This window comes from Corvus kubaryi, unplaced genomic scaffold (genome assembly GCF_017639235.1).
Source record: "Corvus kubaryi isolate FWS band 111438036 unplaced genomic scaffold, C.kubaryi_AGA036_p1.0 37397, whole genome shotgun sequence".
Lineage (NCBI taxonomy): Eukaryota > Metazoa > Chordata > Aves > Passeriformes > Corvidae > Corvus > Corvus kubaryi.
In genome coordinates, this window is record NW_024581136.1 from 5,260,213 (window position 1) to 5,281,160 (window position 20,948).

Consider the following 20,948-nt stretch of genomic DNA (forward strand, 5'->3'; position numbering starts at 1 on the left):
TCCTTGTTTAGGGCTTTGACAAAGAATATACTCACACACAAGGCTGAGTATCTGGATTCTGAGATCGCTGTCTCCAAAGCTGGAAGAGCACCAAACACAAGGAACCCCTTCCAGAGCACATTGCCTGGGTGGGCTGCTCCTCTCTGGAGTTCTCAAAGTCTCCTGATGCAGGGCAGGCCACTATCAGTCAGCCTGTGAGATCTGAGACTCCAAGAGGCATTGGGATCATGTTCCCAAGGCAGCCATATGCCAGATGCAAGATTGTATTTTCTAGCAAGGCTGCAGCAATTCAGCAAAAATGCAAGTAATTCCAAATATTTCAGCCTCAACAGATCTGTTTTTGCAGACCTTGGCATCAGTGGAACATTTCCAGACAGCTCCACTCCCATCAGCTCCATTCGTCCCAAATCTCTGGACGATGCTACACCTCTGACACACAGGTACACACGAGATAAAGAGAACACGTTGGAATGAGGTTACTATCCAAAGCTTCAGGGGCAAAAAAAATGGATGCAAATGATTAGATCAGACTTGGATCCACCTATGATGTTCAACAGATCCTGGCTGACAGGTTCTGCCGGGAAGTGATAATAGGCAAAAGCGAAGGGAAGGGAAGGAGAAAAGGTAGCTAACAGACTCCATAGTAAATTCATCCCAGGTGAGATCATGGACAAATCACCAAGGCCCTCCCTGTTTGTGGCATATCTAGAGAGATCTAAAATAAGATGATATGAAAAAGACTAAGATTGAAAGAATTTATATTTTATTTGGGGAGTAGTTACAAAAACAAAATATACAGGCAAAGGGGCTTGTGGAGCTGCTGATCAGCTCTGCCTGTCAAATTGAAAAGGAGCTGTGGGTGTTTCCAGCTGATTTTAAGAAACATCTTTACCTTGAGGCATCAGTGTTTAGCCCCTAACAGGTCCCCTTAATTACCAGTATGAAAAGGAAGAGACAATGATGAGAACAGATGGGGGTTTGGTCTCACATCCCATTATGGAGCAAACTATGTAAGCCTTACTCAGGTGGGAGCATAGGCTTTAATTCTGTATATCATAATAGAATGTGGTACAGTAAAAGAAGATGTTCCCACATTATTCTGAAATCAGAGTCTGGACTCCATTTGATAGAAGACAAAAAGATGATTAAATAAACAACTTTTAAAAGATCATGAGGTAACTCTACTTCTTGTCTACTAGAAGATTAAAAGGCTGCATGTTACACTGCAAATAGTACTGCATCTAACAAAAAGCTGTGTTGTTAGCCCACAAATACAGAGGATGGCATGGAGAAGCAATTTGTTAGACTTGCCAGAATAGGTAGCAAGGAATAGAGAGAAGGAGAGCATTCTTAACAACTGTTTGCTTCTGTCATTGCAGAAACGGAAGAATTGCCCAAGGCAGGTATATTTCCTGGTATGGCACAGGGACTTTGATAGTCAGCTGGTAATACATTTACCAGCTATCTAGTTTTCCCAGAAGTGTCTTGACCTGAGCTGACTCATCTGTGTCCCAGGAGGCTGATTAATCATTCTGATTTATTATGCTGTGGCCTGCTAGCCATTTCAGCTCTGTGTACATTGGTTCCAGTACAATATCTTATACAGGGCAAACTATGTTCTATATAGGCACAGTTATTTAAACTAGATTCAAAACCAAGAAGAATTTATCACCAAGCATCCAAAAAATTGAAATAAGTACAAAATGACACTCTACTGAGCAACATCTGGAAAAAAAGCTGAAACTTTAAAGGGCAGGCAGAGTTACAAGACAAGCTAATAAGCCAATTAAGCCTTATAATTATAGGCATCTTCCAAGGAAATTACAAAATTCCAAGAACTGCTTGTAACCTACAAAAAACCCACATGATTATTTTTAACAAGGAAGCAATGGAGTACTGTGTTATGGGAAACAATCTCAATGCTATTGAATTAATAGCTCTTGGTGGTGAACATACTACCAACCATGCTGTGGAAACCAGCAAAAAAGCTGCTTGAAAAAGCCAGAGTGTGGGCCCATACGCCTTTGTTTGCACCAAAAACGTGTTCTAAATGAAGCTCTACTCCAAAAAACATACTTGGAATGGGCATCACTGTGTCGGCTTTGTGTGATATTGTTATGATACTGTTATCATCTGCAGACAGCAGTCAAGGAAACTTCCAGTCATGAGACCTAAAGTAGACTAAGCAGAAGACTCAGCAAAGCATTAAAAAAAAAAAAAAAGAGAGAGAAGGATAGCATAGCTGACAAAGAGTATTTTCCAAAAGCAATCTAAAACCCACATGCTCAGATATACAGTAGTACCTCACTAACTACAGTAGTTTGCCTATTCCCACCAGTATTCCACTTGAGATTCCACACTGCTTGTATCTTACTGATTTACACATAAATTGTGCTCAATTTATTTTATTTTTCTTGCTTTGGAAGTTCAGCTTGTGATCTCAGATTCACTCTGACAAAAATCTTTCTCCATCTCAACCCATAATAACAGTTTGTGGGACAAATAAAGATACTTATATCTCTGCACTGGACTACCACACTGACAGGTTCTTTGCCCAGAATTTTGTATTGGAATTGAATGGAGAAGAAGTGAATACCACACTGTTTCTCAAAGCCAGGCTCTGAACGTTTCCTATAGAATTAATAAGTAGTAGAAAGTAGTTTCTTGAGTTTCAGCAAGTTTACAATACAAAGATGGGGTACTGGATTATTGAAAAAGGAAGGTGTATGCCCAGTGGAAGCAAGGTTTTATTTTCTTAGAAGATCTTATGTTTATAAATTAATGTTTAAAGAGAAAAACAAATCACTTATTTAAAGAATGTGCCCAAAACTTTTAATCTTACACTCATTTCTGAGAGAAGTGGATTGCTTACAGTGGCCTTCACTTAAAAAAAATACTGATGCCAACAAGTGCCTGCCAGCTGCGCATGAGGAACACTCTTTTAATTATACTGAACTTTGTGGTATTAGTGATGTTTTCAACAGACATCTTCAGCCACTGATAAAAAAAAAGTTTGTATTGTTTCAGCTCACTCACATGAAATGGTTGTTTCAAGTGGATCTGTCATTGTGGTTTCCTGGATTTCTTCAGTCTTGTTGGAAAACTTGTAAATTCCCATGGCTGATAGTAAGCTAAGGAAGGAAATAAAAATTAGTAAATACCACTTCAGTGGTGTAAGTCCTTTTCTGGTCTTTTTTGGCTGAGAGTACATTTCAGATTACTATCTGCTTTTACACAAACTTCAAAACAGTTCCATCTGGGAATCCATCTGTATGTCCATTTTGCACCCTCAATTGAACTCCCTTCCACCAAATCAGGCTTCACTAAAGGTGTATACTGGTAGATTAGTATTTGGCTGAATTAAGTGAGCCTGGGCTGCTAGTTTATTTTACAGGAGTACTTGACAATATAATACAATAAATGGATGAAGCAACGGGAAGGAAAATTACTCTTTAATATCATATTACTTCCTACAGCTACAGAGCAAAATATGTGAAAGAAACAGTAAGATAAATCAGATGATCTTTTTCCACATGCAGTGACTGGGTATTTAATATCTGCTAATTTTTAATTATATTTTTGAAATTGAAGATGTTTTATAAACTGAAAACAAAATGCATATAGAATATATTTACTACACAGAGGAATGACAGCAGATCAGCTTTCTGAAGTTATACCTCTTTTTGCACTCAGATCATGTACTAAAATTGCTTGCGCTGCTTACTACTTGTATTGCTGCAGATGAGAGCAGAATGCAGCCCAGCACCGCTGCAGAGAGCATGAAATACACAACAAGGACTATTAGTTACTGACTCCAGTTTACTTTTCCAAAAGCACCTAACTGTCCCATATGCTGTAAACAATCCCATGACTCCTGGAGAACATGAATAATAGTGAAAGAATCACGCCTTCTGAACGGAAGATTCCAGATTTTGCCACAGTTGTTCCAAGAGAAGACGTAGAAAGAAATTCTGAGTAGCATCATGCTGTTAGAGGAATATTGACACCGAGTTGACCCAGTGACAGCACTCAGAGCTGATGAAGAGATTTAAATGGTGCATTCTGGTGAGGGGTTCAAAAGTCAGAAGTCATAACCCAAAATAATTGTGTATACCGGAAATTCAAACTATTTCACTCAGGGTCAGAATAATGAACTCATGGTATTAGTTGCCAGTTAAGAACATGGAAACACTGCAGTCTAAGTGGTTTGGAGACATCTTGGCACTTTTATGGAGAGAGAAGGGATTAAAGGATCTAGTGACAAAACAGAAAAGTGGGGATAAAGAAAAACTTAAGGGGGGACAAGGCTCTGAGGTCAAGTGGCATTTTCCTCTCCAAACGTCATTTCCTTTTATGTCACTCTTCCCAAAGACATCATGTCACATTGAATAAACAATCACTAAAGCTTAGATGAGGAATTGACTCCTACTGGATTGAAACACGGATGAAGCAGCACTGTCTTTTCCTCTGCTCCATAACAGAAGTAGCTGCTAACCAACAAGAACAGACTTCTTTATCTATATACAACTCCATGCATTTGACCCACTCAATCTAATGCAGCGCATGAGGTTTTCTCGTATCAGCTTCTTCCTGTAACCTTATCTTCCCCAGTCCCATCAGAATACTACAGCTGGCCAGATAACAGAATTAAACTGCAATAGCCTAATGTCACAACACAACACAACTGTCTAATGTACATTTCATTGGTGACACACTTCTTCATCTGTACTACCCAAAACATTTTGCAGTATTAACATGAGCACACCGTTTGCAATCAAGAAGTATATGGAGCTACTGATCAATGTTTTAAGTAACAAAGCACTAATAAAGGCACTATTTTAGACACTTTTGCTTTGTCTTGTTTTAGAAGAAAACCAGTTCCCATTAAGAGATTGCATCAGATATAAAAACATTTCAGTTGGAAACTACATGCTTATGCAAAAAGGATATGTAAAAGAAGGAGCATTTTTAATTTGTCAAGTATTAAAGCAAGACTGCAATAAAAGTTATTTCTGTTTGACTCTTTCAGAAATGGTTTCTACAAGTTAACTTTTACATTGTAGCTGCTTTCCTTTGCCTCTGTGTGAGTTGACATATACTGCACCAGTTGAGGCACAGAAGGGCTTCTCCAAGCAGCTTGGTACTGATCTGTCCCCAGGACATGTGGGATACTCAGCTATTCTGTGGCACTAGCCCACTGCATTGTGCTTTGTCCTACTTTGTTGAGTTAGGTTCTAATCTCTTGGTCTCCAGTGTACCTGTAAAAACAAGATCTAAGGAGGAGGGTAGGTAGATTATGTCAGGGGTCATGCTCATAGAATTATGAATACACTGATAAAATTATCTTGGAACCTGACTTTTCTCAACAGCATAAACCAAATCACATTTTCCAGAGCCAGGTCCACCTGGATATATATCATCATAAAATCATCCAGCTGTTTCTTTTCTAAAAGGTGTGGGGGGATCCCTTTGCTGATGTTTTGTGGAATACGCAGTTGTGTTTTCAGCAGTAATGCTTAACTGGGTTGTCTCCAAATCTTGCTTGCTAGTGGGCTTCCTCATGGGCAGAGGCACTGAGCAGATTTTGTACCTTTCCAATCCTGAATCCTGAGGAAAGTCCCTGTGCAGGCCTGATCCGTGGCAGCAGCCTGCCAGGCCAGACGGACAGAGATCCTCCAAGCACTACAGGAGAGCTCGAGTGAAGCTGATTCAGATCAGCAATGAGACAAAGCAAGAGAACGTGGAGCAGGCTGCATTCAGGCAAGGGGATTTGTCCAGAGATAGCAAAGAAAAATTTCAATAGTTTTCTGAATTGCAGGGGGCCTAAATGGAGCAAATCTTTGAACTTTTGGAGCATTTGGAACATTTGCCAGTGGTTCAGTCATTTTTTACATATGGCTTAAAAAAGCTTGCATCTTATGCATTTACATAGAAACCAGCTTTGTCAGCTCACATCCTGGGATATGGCATTAAAGAACATTCCTCCGATTCTACCCACACAGTTCAATTTCCACAAGTCCCTCAGCTTTCAGTTACCATTAAAAACAGATGTCAAGATCTTTGCAGACTATATTATTAAATCAGGTAAACATTTGTTTGTTTTTTCTCTCTTGTCTTCTTAAAAACATTGTAGAATCGCACTTTATTAAAGCATCTCTGAAGTGCCCTAGAATTTCAGCTAATCTACATTTGCTTCTATCCAGTGTCAGTCTGACACCTCTACCTATCTCTGCTGAATCCCACAGTACTATATAATATGCCTCCAAAACTTATCTAGGTTTCATGTAATAGAGATATTTTATGTTTGGGGACTGATAAAAAGAAAATTCAAACTATAATTATAACCATTTGCTCCATGTAACACTTACTCCTTACAGCATAAAGCCATTTTTTCAATTTTTAATTTTGTTTTGTTAAACTTAACAAGTGGCTTCTAATTTAATCTGCAATTAATTAATTTCAAAATTAGGAGATCTTAAAGCATTGAAGCTCCCTCTTAGTTAAAAAGAACAATTATTATAGATTAGTAATCAATTAGAAGCTATGCATTAGTAATACTTTGAATTCTGAGAGACAACAGTTATACAGAGAGAAACATGTGTGGATGGATACTTCAGAAAGTAGATGTAAGACAGAGTTCACCTGTCTAGAACTCTAGAACTCTACAGTCCTGATTCTAAAAAAAAATTAGACAGCCAGACAGGGACTTAGCAGGTTGAAAAAGACCAAGTAAGATCTTAATTTCCTTCTGCCTTTCCTTCCACCCTTCCTACTAGCTCCATTTTGCCATTTTGGTCCATGATTTTGTTTGCCCTGTAAAGATTTGTCTTTAACAGAACAACTCTCATGAGCATTTGTCTGTGTACAAGATCAGTGCTTAAGCAAAACAAGTCACCATCCCCTCTGAGTCCTCCCATGCCATTGTGATGTTAAAGTGATTTATAACAAAGAATTTATATCTCATTATTCAATAATGGGTGTAGTTCAGAATTCAGGTTCTATCTGGCTCCATTAATTACATGTCAACGATTTTTCTCCCCTCCTTTTCCAACAGAAAAATAAGGTGCTGCCAGAGCAGTCTGCCTGAAAGGTCTAAATGTCAGGGCAGCAGTTCTGAATCAAATGGATCTGACTCAACCAATGCGAGAATGAAAACAGCTATTAGACATTCCGTGAAAAGTTGCTGTGACAGGGAAAAGCTTAGAACTGCTTTTCACCCACTTGCCTCCATGGCTTTGGCTCTGTCCTGAATGCACAAAATGCAACACCAGGAGAATAAATAACCTGTCCTGAAACTTCTGTGGCTTTTCCTATGGCTGGCACTAAGGATTCCTCCTTTACCTTCCCAGAGAAGGGACTGACAAGGGCAGTTCTGCAGTTCAGAGGGAAGTTACACTGCAGCAGGGTACGGGGGGCCAGAACAGGGCTCAGACCAAGCTTCCACTGAGCAAGTTTTAAACTTGTTTAAAACTTTCAAGCTTCTGACAACCCAGCCATTTATCTGATTTCAGTACCATTTTATACTTATCTTCTACCCAGACAAGCTTTTTCTTGTCCTGGTTACATAAAATTAAATTTCAAACACAGGAATGATTTTGCTCTGCGTAGTTAAGACTACTTCTGGTTTGCTACTTCGGCCTATCAATAAAGGTCTGAAGAAGGGCTGCTTCTTATCCCTCCTGAAGGCTCAGGGATGCACCAGGAAAGCAAGCAAAACTGGAAAAATATAAAAGAAGATCCCCTCCAGGGGGGGAAAAAAACCCCAACAAAACAAACAATAAAAAAAACCCAACCACCAAACATGCTGGAAATACACAGAGAGCAAAGAGAAAAGTCTTTAAATTCAATTCAATAGCCTAAAACTTCAAGTCATATAACTTTTCCCATACATTAAATAAGTGTCCCATAGTATTTTATTTATAGCATTTAAGGAAAGTACAACAGAGGAAGTATCCCCTGGGGGCCAATTCACCTCTTAAACATGTTCACCTTTTTCAGCATCACTTTTATCTGAAAATTTATGAGGACAACATGTACCTGACCTGCCTCCAAAGAGACCACAATTTGCAACATACCAGGTGGCTACTTCCGAGGAGCAGGAGAGAAGGGGGGAGGGAGCTTTTCCCCAATTCCTCTGGTACAACAGACAAACAGCCTCCAAACTTCCTAGACAACCTTCCATAGAGCAAAGAGCACAAAATGATTAGGAGCTTAAAATTCTTGGAGAAGCCTGCCCCAGAAGAGGGATATTTGAAATAAGGGGCTCTGTATTCTCTCCCTCCTCCCTCAGGGACAATGACACCAGGAGGCAGGAAAGAGGCTGATTCCTCCTCAGATCTGTGTGTCTTCACTGTAGCAACTGGTAACTAAATATTCTTGAATTAAAACCAGAGCTGGACAGGTTATGTCCTGATAAACACAGTTTGCTGTTTGGCAGTTTTGTCAGCCACTTCATATTTCATTAATACCATTGCTCACAGGCTGCCTAAGCACCAAAAAAATAAATTTGAAACATTCAAATCACTTAAAGGTTTCCTGGGAAAAGTATCGGACTGCATGAGACCACCTCATGTGTCCAGAACTGCCACATGTATAAAGAAGGTCCTTAAAACATTGAAAGACTGTGTCCTGTCCTCTTCCATTTGCATTTTCCTGACCTTTTCCAGCTGCCTTCCTCTATTTGTATGCATCTGTTTGCCATCTGCCATTACCAAACATTCTTCCTCCATCAATGTTTGCAGTTCTCCTGCAATCTTTCAAGACTTTTGCTCTGGCCAAGCTGTCATGTTAATCTGGCTTCTCTGAAGGCACTGCTTGCAGCTAAATCTGTGCAGAAAAGCCACCAGCCTGGAAAAACACCAGGGAAGGTTCAATTAAAGACAGTACAGGAGACAAGTTTCATGTGTGACCTCTCTCCTCCTCTCCAATGATGAATCAGTCTCCTTGATCATTCCTACAGATAACAGCAAAACCAACAAATGACACAAGAGAAAAGGACTTGTCAAAGTAGGTGGTGACCCGTGCCACCAATTTCTCTATTAAAGGGATGGGTTTGTTTCTTACTGACACTTGTTTTCTGCTGGGGACATATCAAGGCTTGAAATTCTCAATCTCTTTCGGTTGTCAGGCATGAGATCACTCTTTAAACTTCTATTTCTGTGGTGGGATACAAGATTAAACATAAAATTAATCACCAATGTACTTTTGCCACTTGAAAGGACAAAATTTCCTATTGAATATTTCTGAGATCTTGAATTTACACCTCATGCTCACAAAATGTGTTTTCCACTTGCTTCATTTGGGTATCTTCAGGCTTTTCCAGGTTCTTTCTTTCCCTGTTCTTTTTTATCCTATAATTACCTAAGGAGAGCAACTTAACACTGTTGCCATAAAGATGAAAGTCCTAAAAGAGTGGCATGTTTAACACCTTTCAACCAATCGAAAGAGCCTGAGAAGATGAAGAGAGAGAACTCATTATCAATGCTTTTTGTTGGCATATAAGCAAAATCACCTAATGACTGCCGACCTTTAGGCTTACTTGCTTTGGTTACAAGCTTACGCCACTGCTAAGCCAATGTGGTCTGAATCAAATTCCAGGTAAAACAGTCAGAATCCTTCTGCATCCTTACATGGTCTTACTGTCCCGAAGGGGACAGCCTCTATCTGCTCACCCATACACAGATTCCCTACACTTGGCTCTGTACCCAGAGTCATAAGAAAGTCATTTCAGGAACAGTGTTCTTGGCTTCTTAAACAAACAGTATACATTGGAATAGTTACTGCCAGGGATTAAAATAATGCCTAAGTGATTTTTTTCCAGGCACTTCACAATACAGTAATTTTTTCATTCAACAGCCTTTCATATGACACTTTTATATAAAAATGTTTACAGGAAATAGCAAACTTTCCTTTCATTCTTCAGGTTACATGTACCCCCATAAAATGCAAATGCTGAGTGAAGTCATTGAACTACCTGACACTTAAAAATGAACACATCTAAGTATCCTGCTTTAGATCAAATAGTGGCTCCCAGCAGCTAAAGGGATATTTCAAACACTGGATAACTGATCTTTTCCCGGCCTCCAACTGCCACTTTTAATGGGGAGTTACACAGGGAATCTTTATTAGCAAAGATAGTGGGCCTTAGAGGGTCAAGCAAAGGCAGCTGCCATTTGCACTTGCACAGTGAGATGCTCAAGCCTTTATCGTTGTGCAGACTTCTAAAATTTGAAATGAGAACTGGGGACTGTCACAGGGACAAAACACATCCAGGAACACATAGTCTTGCAGCACACCAGAGTCTATGCACTTTCTAGCAGACCTGTAGGAAAGCTGGCAACAGCTGCTGGGAAATGCCAGCCAAAAACCCAGAATCTGCTTCTGCAAAGACGTTTCCAAAGAAACGGAAACATTTCAAATCACTAAAAAACTTTTAGGATTCTCTCTCATCAGAATAGTTCAATAACGATGTAAAAATGTCAGTTGCATTCAGTTTTCCTTTTCTCCAAAGTTTTAGGAGGGTTGTTTTACCACAAGAGTAAAAGTCAAAAAGCCTCAAAACCAATTTGCAGTGAATGCATTTACCAGTAGCACATACAGAGAGAGGCACACTGAGCCTCTGGCACAACAAACATGACATTCCCAAAGCTGAACTCAATGGACATGGACTTGTTACTCCTACAATTTCTGTGGGAGATGCTTTGGCTATTCCTGTGCTGGGCAAAAGACAACACAAGGCCCTCCAGCTGAATGCGAGTGACTCATAAGTAAGCAGAAAAGCTTTCCTAGAAAGAACCTATCATCATGTTCCTCTTTCATTCTTGGTGGAGAGATGTCAAGGCTTTGCTTCTCTTCCCTCTGTCCTTCCTTGCATATTTTTTAATCAGCTGATTATGCCACAGTCTTCTTTCCTCTCAATAAAGAGAAACATCCAACCCTTCAGCATTCCAACTGCAATCACCTGCAAAAACAATGAACAAGAGCAACACAGGACATGAGGTGCTGCTTGGCCAACAAATAGGAAGGATCCCTTCTCTTGGGCTACATTGGCTGCCCAAGGTGTGCTGTGAGTGTGGCTTTATGCCCATAGCTACTCCACCAGCAGCTTACCATGCCAGGAACACGGGTACAGCTGCTTGTGGGGCAGTGTGTACTGGCTCTGGGACATGCCAGCTCAAAACCCTGCAACAGGAACAATGTTGGAGCAGGTATTTTTTACATGTGCTTTGCTAGAGGAAGAAATCAATCACAAACATACACACTGGGTACAAAGGAGCTTCAGGCTCTCTTCATGTCTTCTCCCTCACTGCCAGCTTTGGGAAGAGAGCAGTTGCTACTAAAGAAAAGGGGCTTCACATTTTGCCATGTTCATAGTCATGTTTTTTTTCCCCCTAAGGCCTTATCCCAGTTACTACGGAAGTAAACTGGCAGGCAAGAAATGCTGGCAGTTAGGAGTCCTATTGCCATAGGGCTGCTTTGTCTCCCAGAGCAAGTAGTCATTGTATTTCTCGTTTATATTTACTATCAGAGCTGCAGTCAGTCACAAAAGCTGCAGTTTCAGCCTTGCAAGGGGAACTGCAAGGGGAGATACCACAGCCCACACTGAAGTGACTTTCCAGAGGGGATGCTGATATGCTTGCTCTTGTGTTTCCCTGTGCATGCCCAGGGACAATACAAGGGTTTTGGGCAGCTAGGACAGAGTCTGGTTCTTCTGCACAACAAATCAAATTGACCAGCAGTATGAAGTATTAGACATTTCAAATCATCAGAATTTATCCAAAGAAAATGCTGTTTATTTGTAACACCTTGTTCCAAACCTTCCGCAGGTCAGAAACTGGACCCAGCCTGGTTTACCACTTCAAAGCTGATGATCCTAAAAATTTAAATTCAAAACCAAATTAAAAACCACCAACAATAAAATTTTCTACAAATGAGAAACTCTGTTTTCCACCGCCTTGGAATGTGTTTTGTTGAATGCAAAAATTAGTATCTTGGCAAAGACAGCAGAATTTTATCACTTACTTTTTCCAGAGGAGTCCTGAAATATTTATTATGTGCATGGGACGAGCATAATGGAATTCATTCTAATGCTCCATTCAGAAGAGAGTTCACGAGAAAGTAAGAACAGGTCTTTTAATGAGTGGAACCAAGTGAAAGGTGATTAAGATTCGGCCAATTTAACTTTTCTAAAAGCTTATCCCTTTGCAGTCATTGTAAACTTCATTTCCTCACACTCAGGACACACACCTGACAATCTGACCAAACAACTCCACTGGACTTTGATGTAAGGGTGGGCCTGCAGGCAGACAAACAAATTGCTTCAGCTTACATCTCTCTTTCTGGCACTTTTGTCTTTCTTCAAGAATCAACTTGGATAAAAGCAAATCTCTTGAGAGGAAAAATATGTTTCCATTTAGTGAGGGACCATCCTTTATCCATTCTCAGACTGAGAAAGGAGTAGCACTGAGCTCTAGGACAAGAAAAGGAATGCACAAATGTTGAACTAGCTGATGAGCAGCATTTCTGTGGGAAGGCAGGAAGAGGGGGGTTTCAAAGAAAGCATATTTTGGGTGTACAACAGGAAAATTATAACTGCTTTGGAAATTATTCCGAAGAAAACTTACTGTTTAGAGGCAAAAGTCTCACTGGGGGAAGAAGAAACACCGTGGGTTACAGGAGAGATTCAGAGAAGGCAGCCAAGCTGCCTGGATTCACGGAGGCACTGTCACATAAAGCCACATATAGTCAAGTGGCCGCCCAGCCTCCACTCCCAGATAGAAATAGACCTTTGGGATATAATAGGGGAGGGGGCAGACCAAAAAGGAGGAATTACCCTCCCCCTGGCCTGTGCTAGATTTGTCTGCAGGCACAAGCAGTCACGGGGTCTGTGAAGCAATAAGATAATGTGACATGGCAGAGCTTAAAAATAACATTGCTGATTGGAAAACATCAGTGTCCATTACGTGGGACAAACTCCTGGGGCTACATGCAAAAAGCTTCCAAAGTTCTCTGTGACCAGAGTCCAGATCTCGAAAGGTGGATAGCAACAGCAAATCGCTTGTGGAAAAAAGACACTTCCCAGGTTTATTCAGTCATCCAGAGAGTACTCTGAAACTGCCTGTTACCAGGCTCCAAAGCAAGGAAACACTGAGGTCTCCAACATGTGCATTTCTACAGGTAATTAGATATTATTAAAGTGTTTCTCTATATAACAAAGGAGGTCAGGAGAGTCACGGTGTTTGGGATTAAAAGTGTTTCAGGCATGGATATAGCTGAAGGAAAAATTGCTTCTACACAACCCAAAATAAGTTGTAATAAAATAGTGTAAGGTTTCTTTGCATGTACTGAATAATGGGTAATTTCATAACTTCCAATACCCATACTTTAGACAAGCTTTTACAAACCAAATTCAATGAGTTCTGCTCAAGGGACTCTTGCAACACTGTGAAGCATGCAATATCCACAGGTATTGCAACATCTAATTGCAAAATAAAGGCTGTTTGCCTCCAAATCTCCTCATGCTCTCCTTCCAGCCAACAGCGACAATGTTACATAGAGATGATTTTCTTTTGGGTTAGTGAGTTGAATCAGCTCAATAGTCATCTGACAGGCACCCAACACACCCAAGTCAAGGAAAATAGCAGAATTGCAAGGCCAGGAGCTAAGAAGGAGAGCAAGACCTCTCCTGCCTGTAATACTGAACTGTTAGCACAGCTACTTCTGTCACTGCAGTGCTGCTCACGAGCTGTTCAGCTGTCCCATTGGTTAGAGGCAAGAGTTCTGCAGGTCACTTCTGAGCCCAGTGCTCCAATGTGGACAGGAAAACAATGCTGCACCCACCACATGTTGTGGCCACACTTCTAAAGAGTCAGGGGGAAGCAAAATTTTTGTAAATGTTATTGGCATAGAAAAAATACCCCAATTATCTGTGAGTGACAAGCTAACAAAGGGAGTTTTTAAATACTCTGATTCAGAAATCAAGCAGAGCAGTTCACTACCACTGACCACAGAACAGCAGGCATCTTGAAACAACTCAGACAATGTAAGGTTTGCTGGTACCGCTTTCCTTTCCTCTTTATTCCTGGCTGATCCCTGTGCTCTGATCACCTTGCACTGCACACTTCCTGTTTTTCCTCTATATATTCTAGTCAACTTCTGCTTTTCCTTCAGACTTCCAGGCCAGAATTACTGGGAGGGGAGCCTCACTATACCTTCTTACAGAGAGAAAAAACACAGCACTTAACCATTTTATGTGATAAAATGAGCACAGACCTTAGTGATCAAAAGAGAAAACCAGCATCTTCCAGAAGAGTTCAGAGTGGGACCCAGCTGAAGGTCAGAGGGCTGTGGAGGGGCCCTGAGTGCATGGCTCAGTGACACAGCCAGGCTGACCTGCTGGCTGGCAGGTGCAGATGGAGGACTTCTATTCCTGCATAATGTTATTCCTCTCTCCCCTGTGCCTCCTGCTCCAGGTGCCACCTGTGCAGCCCTGTCCCTTCTGTGGAGGAGCACTACTAATTATCCAGTTCAGTTCATGGGCATGGCAGAACACTTCATTTCAGTTGTGAACTCTTACAAATTAAGTAGGCTGAACAAGCCATGGTGGACCACCAGAGCTGAAGTGGGCAAAGCAGTGGGGAACAGGAAGGTGGGAGGAGCAGGATTGGTCCCTCTCACCTGATAAATTGAGCAACATCATCAAACTGTGTGACTTCTTCTGGTGGAGACTGTACCAGGTCTCCCTTTGTATCTCTGCATGATTCTGTCACTGGGCACTCAGACACTCTCAAGTAAGAGTGAGAGGAAGAGGTTACCTGATCAATCAAGTATTTCCTTCAGCTGCAGTTCTTTTTCCTACAGGAAGCCCTGGCTTGTATAAACCACTCAAGAAGCAAACATCAAAGGACTCCTCTATCACTTAGTCAGGATAATAGACTGTACTTGAACTCTACCCAGTGAAGTGAAACTTCTTAAACTGAGAGCTGAAGTTTAATTTGTTATTCCTGGCAAACTGCCCAAGAGGAAATGGATCCAGGGCAGAAGTTTGTTTGTTAGATAGCAGTGAGAGATTGACACTTTTATAATAAGCCACGAAAGAAGGGAGAATAGAAAGAGCTGCTGAAACTACTGATTATTATAAGATCTGCTCTTAATGCTGCATGAGTTACAAGATCTCCTTTTAGTAATTGTCAAATAATGGAAATAAGAGACCATGAAACATCAGTAAGGAAAGAGTTTGAGCAGAGATTGTGCACATGAGGCTGATTCAAAAGAATAAGAGGAAAAAGCACAAAATCAGCTGCAGCAGGTCCTTTACAGACTGGAGTTCTTCACTAAAGATGAAAGGTACTGACTGCCAGTTCTGTCCACACTTTCAGTCCATTGTATGTCCGTCCGTCCATACCCTGCCCACTAGTGTCAAAAATGTGGTGCAAGGAGCTCTCAGTTGTTTGATAAGGTAGGCTACAACACAGCCAGGATCCCCCTCCAGCGTGTTGTCCTGTGGCTCTGTTGCCCCTGTGCCTCAAGATACATAAGCTCATGGACCCTCTGCCCTACTGTGGCACAGCCTCAGCCACACCAAGCTTCAGAAAGCCAACAGAAAACATGGGCTGTGGTGAACAGATAGCAAAATGGTTTCCCTGCACTGAAATTCTTTGGTTTGTTTTTCAAAACAACCAACTGCACTTGACAGACACACCTTAAGCAAAAACACCACATGAACTTTACCCAGTCATCTCTCTGGTGAGCTCAATTAAGATATCATCGTCTAAATAAGAAATCTGAAGTTGCTTTTTGACTTCGGGATATATGACAGTTACCTCTTTATTATATATTAAAAGTAGAAGTATTCCATGGTAACACATACCATTTTGGAATCTCCTTTAGTGTCAGTAATTTACAAGCTGCATTAAGACAGACAATTTAAACTAATGAAAGCTCCCAACAAGAGCAAAGCAGTGCATTTACCATAAATACCAAGAGGCTTCATCCCTTCAGGCAATTTTTAAAATATTTTTTTCCCCTTCACTATGCCTGGAGCACAGTTTAAGGAGCTGATTAGGTATATAGATTTAAGAACAACTACAAATATTAAGAAACACTACTGGGTGCATTTGGTAGTGACTCTTCCGAAGTTCCTTCCACAGATTTTGCAATGTGGAAGAATTCTAAATATTGTTATACCCCTTTCCTTGATGTTTTGTTCCTTTGGTAAAGCATTTTATTTGGAAAGGCTTTGTCTAAAGGTTAAACAGTCCCCCTGAAATCTCTGAATGAAACAGAAAAGCGCGTTTAGACGTCTGGTCCCAACTGCCATTGTCCCATACCTGCCAAAACTCCCAGGCTGTGTGGACACTGGCAGCTCCCAGAGTACATCTGCCACCAAGTCCTGTCCTTCCATGGGGACAAGGCAGATGTGGATCCAGCCTCAGACCCTGCAGAGATGCAGCAGAGAGTTTTCAGCTGTTTGGACCATGAATACGACTATAGACATTCCTCATCTTTCAAAGAATAAAAAGCAAAGCACATGGAATCATCCTGTGGATCAGCCTAAGGCCTTGAGCTGCCAAGCTGAGCCATCCTGGCTCTGCCATACACCACAAGAACAGATACAATGTGAACACTGTCCAAATATATCTCCTGTAGTTTCTGCCTGGGTCTTAGTGAGATCCTCTCTTGGGAAGGAAAGATTCATCAATAAGCACCCATCCATAATTAAGCAAATAGGCTATTGGAGAAATTTAATAGCAAATACCTAAAAAATTATTTTTATACCATACGAAGACAAAAAGAGAAACAGGAAAGCATGAAATCATATTTTGGCTTTCTGCACAGGAACCACAGAATAAATCATATGCTGTTGATACATTGCTTTCAGATTCTCACCCAATAGTTATTATGACCAAATCTACAGCAACTCTGTAAAAACAGAGGAATGAGGCTGATGGAGACTGTTTGGTTCTCAGAGCCAAGATAGCTGTAAACAGGTAGCATCTTTACCTTTAAATTAACAGTTTTAGCTAATTGGGCTGTCACTTTTCCAGCTGCTAACCACTAAGCATTTGCCTCCTAAGCAAGGAAGAAGCCTCCAGAGACTGTGAGTCTGTGAATGAAAACTGTTTTGGGTCCCATGGCAAAGAAAGTACTTTGCTCTCAAAAATAGATACATTTCTTGTGGGAAAAAACAGCCCAGCTCCTTCCTCTCCCATAGATAACAATGCAAAATGTCAGACACCTCCCAGGCTCTGTTCCCAGGAGATCAATAGCATTGCAGTCAGTACTTTGGTGGGTTTTTTCCTTAAAGGTTAATTCGTATCTAATCAAAAATCGTGACCCAACAGTTCACTGCTTATGGGAGCATGAGGTGTGGAACGTAAGGCTGCCAATAGTGTTGAACTGCTACAGCTGCAAAAAAGCTACAGCAGGATTTGAGCACTTGGAAGACCCAAAGCTGGGGTGTGAGAGAGGTAAAGATTGGAAGCAGGGAAGCAGGCAGGGCCTGTGTTCAGTGCACAACAGTGAGAGGCTCCAAAGCAAGGGGAGCTTTCTGCTGCAAACACAAACCTGCTGGCTTGTGTTTGCAGCAGAAAGCCCATGGGATGCATTCACTGTGTTGACAGTATGTTGTGCAGGCTAGGGGCTGCACAGTGACAGTAGAGCAATGCGGAATGAAACACTAAAGATCACATTCAAGGGTAAAAAGTGTGCCATGTGCACATTTTTAAAGCAAAGGCTTTCACCCAGAGGGTTTGGTGACTGCAGCATACGAGCATCTGGGGCCCCCACACAGTATCAGCTCTGCCAGAGCCACCAGGCCAGAGCCCTGTGCTGCTGGCTGTCACCTGCTGTAGGGCAGCAGCCAGGGGGGCTGAGTCCTGCTGGGAAACTGCACAGAGGGTCTGACACCATCGCCCAGCAGCACTGCCACCCCTCTGTGTCACAGCACTGCAGCACTGCTTCAGGACCCTTCTGGTCCCCTGCACTGCACCTCACACCTGTATTAACTTTGTGCTGAGATCGCAGGCAGCCACATCTAGGGCAGGGGCAGAAGCAAGGACAGATGTGAGGACACTCCCCAGAGGTGATCCCAGTCCATTATTCTCATTTCATTAGATAAATCCTACACCAAATAGCCAGGAAAAAAAAAAGAAAAAAATCACAGATAGGCAGTTAAACTGAACCACAGGCTGTGCAGTACCACAGCAGGCTCCACAAAGCTCTTGCATTCCCAGGGGAGTAAGAAAAGGGGGAGGAAACATCACAAGAGATGACTTTGCTTACTCACATCATTGGTGCAGACACACTTGTTTACATTTGATTGGCCTCATCTAAACTTTGCTGGAGGTTGACCATAATATTTACAAGCTGAAAGAACAATTATGTAGCTGAGAGCAGCTAAATGGAACAAAACCAAACCAGAGACAGAGAAATCATGTCATTTGCTAAAGTCAAAAAAAACCAAACTGAGCCATCAGACCACACATTTGCCTCACGCTATATAATTTACACCATGGTACTATTTGTGCTGCTTTACTGCTATATGGATGTTCTTTGAGTTTATAAACACTTACAGTGCTTATGTGCTCCATGTACTTATTTGTACCATAAAAATTTATATGGAAGGATATTTCTCATGCCTCATCTGTTTGTTTACAGAGTCCACCTTTAAAAGACCAATATTCTTCCCTCTGGGGCCTGTTTACAGTCTGCACCTGTGATGGTTTCTTCAGTTTCAACCTCATGGGCTGTATTTCTTACATAACTGTTTTCCCTCTTTCAGACACCATTAATCATCCCTCCGTCAAAATCTTCTTCCCACACCAGGCTTTACTGTACATTCCTTGCATTTTCATACCATGATGTCAGTCCAGAAAGGAACAAAGATAAGAATTGCTCAAGATTTTCCTTCAAATGATCCTGTTTCTACAAAGCTATATATAAAATAAAACCCTCATACTCACCATGGAATTTGGAAAGGACCAGACTTGGGGATTTGTGATTTTCTAATCTTCCATGTCCTTATTTCTTGAAAACTAAATGCAAAATTATTTCAGAAAAATGAGTGCAGAAGTACTGGGACCAAAGCAAGCACAACTCAGCTTTGTAATCAATGGTAGAGCAACTAGGCAAGTATGTAAATTACACTGCAAATGTTTTGAAAATAGTTTGTCAACTATGCTTGAAAAATTATGACTTTTTTTTTCACACTTTTCAATGTTTGGGAAAGTGAGATTGTTGCATGCATTTAACACCTTTTCGCCACTGCAAATGATTTAGAATAGCAAGAAGAAAAGAGTGCTGAGATGCTATTTCCATTCATTTGCATGTTTCAGAGATAGGATGGACTCCAAATTTTTAATTATCATTTTCCTTTTGTGAAAGAAAGCAAACTCTGTTAAATCTGTCGAATCCCTATTCCTAGGCAAACATTCACCCTACTATGGTTTTATTGGACTCAAGAGTAGGTATCTTCCAACTAATTAAGATCTCTGCCTTTTTTTGTTGTAACACTAACACTGTAAAGACTCCACATACCATCACAGCAAAGCATCAGAGGAGCAGTGTTGTAACATATCTGCCTGTCAAACATCACCTAAAAAAATACCCAGGCAGCTCTGTTCTTCTCTTGGAGTGAAGAAGAGAGCTGTTCAAGCAGAACAATATTTGTTTTATTGACAGATTTTACTGTTATCTGATACCCACCAGTGGGCTCCATTTGCAGTTTTTATCATAGAGTAATTGCTTATTAGAGACATTAGCAGGTTGTTTATTTGAAAACTATTATGCTAATAAGGAACAATCATATTAGCAAGGTGTGCTCTTTACAACTTTATTTGTTTATCCTCAGGGACTAAACTTCTGAAACCCCAAACCTTTTGTTACACACTGAAAGATTTGGAAGTAAAATGTCTTAAGTTTTTTTTTCATGTCTGAGAAATTTGTCCAATAATAATCAGTAGTTTTATTGCTGTCGTAAATAACAGGAGCTGCCTGTGACAGAAGGATGCTCACAGGATTGAAGGCTATTCTGTACACAACCATTTACTTGTCTGGAAAAATTATGTTGCTGCTGTATTTGAATATTTTCTTATTACAAATGTTACCATAGCTATAACCTACCAACTTCAGTATATTATTAAGACCAAAGGGAAGGAAGAAACTGAATGTAGCATAGCTTCCAAGGCTCTGGGAAAGCACCTGTTTCCCTTATCCTTGGAGCCCTAGGGGCTTTTTAACCTTGGACTCACCAATAAACTCCCTTAATGATGACCTAGATGGGATCAGTTATATTTACACATCCCAAGATTTCTAACAAACCAACAAGTACTTACAGCACATTTTCAGTCTTGCAAGAAAATGCTTTTACCATTAGCACAGCTGAATTTTTTGCTATGCTGCTGCTGTTCATTATTTTGCTGTGCTGAGGGTTATTTGTACTGTATACAGTATCACTTTCAGGTAATAATTAAGAAAGCAGTCTTGCAATGGGTAGTGCCCACAAGCAGAGTAGAGTTGCAGATTCCAACCTGACTGCATACTGAAGCAACAAGACATTGTTATTTATAGTCCAGTAGCACACAGACCCAAATTTGGGATCACAGCCCAATGTGATTAGGTGCAATGTAAACACACAGGTAAACATCCCAAACCAAGAGGTCATATGTAAAATGATGACAAAAAACCAAAACAAAACAAAAATCAGGAGGAAAAAAATAGCAAGCAGAAAAGGAAGAGCAAGCAAACCACAGAGCAGGAGAAGAAAAAAAGGAAAGAACAACTTGCATGGGGACTGACCTAACACAACTCAGCTCACCTCTTGCCTGTGGCTCGCTTTGGCAGTCATCAAGAGGAGGATGTGGCTTTGGATTAAGTAATCAGACAAGTCTGTGTAAAAATGGAAACAGAATAGGCTGGATTTTGTTATGCAAATATAAAGATATTAAGCA

General features: G+C 40.9%; 1 long non-coding RNA gene across 1 annotated transcript in view; it reads right to left on the reverse strand.

Moving 5' to 3' along the window:
- LOC121671298 overlaps positions 1-20,948 on the reverse strand; it is a 253,252-nt gene that overhangs the window by 210,482 nt on the left and 21,822 nt on the right. The window contains exons 4-5 of the long non-coding RNA XR_006018470.1: positions 20,816-20,886; positions 3,037-3,131 (exon numbers count right to left, since the gene is read on the reverse strand). This is a non-coding gene — a long non-coding RNA (uncharacterized LOC121671298). The remainder of the gene's footprint in view (positions 1-3,036; positions 3,132-20,815; positions 20,887-20,948) is intronic.